We start from the raw sequence: 619 nt of genomic DNA on the forward strand, positions 1-619 counted from the left end.
ATGCTCCGTTCGGATAGCTGTGCGGAGATGAAGACCCCTTTTATTTATTGTTTCGGGTTTGGCTTCTATAGCCCTGTTGACTGGCTGGTATAAACTTGAGTTTCTGCACCCCTTAAATATTTGGGGAACATTTACTTGTGTTCAGTTTCTAGCTGCGGTTGTTGAAACTGCCATAATGTTGCATTTTGCTTGAAAATGTGTGTTCATTATTGGTGCAGATCACCTCTGTACCTCACAACATGTGCCGCTCCAGTTATGTGACTGGTACGAGTTGGCTTGTGCACTTCTTGCACCTCTTGGTCGCCCTAAAATATGGAACGCTTCACGAATTTGCGTGTCATCCTTGCGCAGGGGCCATGCTAATCTTCTCTGTATCGTTACAATCTTAGTATATGTGCTGTCGAAGCAAGCACTAAGCAGGCAATTAATTCCAAACCCGGCACTGATGGTGCCCGCAAAGCGAAAGCCACCTAATGTAGCAGGCTCCTCAGTTGCGGAAACTTGGGCAGCAATCGTTGGGCTAAACACTTCCTCCTACCAGAGACTCCCTGTGCGCCCTGGCTCCTAAAGACACACTGGCACCCGAGTCGCCTGCTCCGTGGGTGCCTGATCTCTTTCC

General features: G+C 48.6%; 1 non-coding gene across 1 annotated transcript; it reads right to left on the minus strand.

Annotated features, from left to right (window-relative positions):
* Positions 1 to 306: 306 nt before the first annotated feature.
* On the minus strand, positions 307 to 413 carry LOC138581566 (U6 spliceosomal RNA). The gene has a single exon (XR_011304629.1). It is a non-coding gene; the product is annotated as a U6 spliceosomal RNA (small nuclear RNA).
* Between the last annotated feature and the right edge of the window lie 206 nt (positions 414 to 619).

This window comes from Ambystoma mexicanum, chromosome 3p (genome assembly GCF_040938575.1).
Source record: "Ambystoma mexicanum isolate Mex_15411 chromosome 3p, UKY_AmexF1_1, whole genome shotgun sequence".
Taxonomy (NCBI): Eukaryota; Metazoa; Chordata; class Amphibia; order Caudata; family Ambystomatidae; genus Ambystoma; species Ambystoma mexicanum.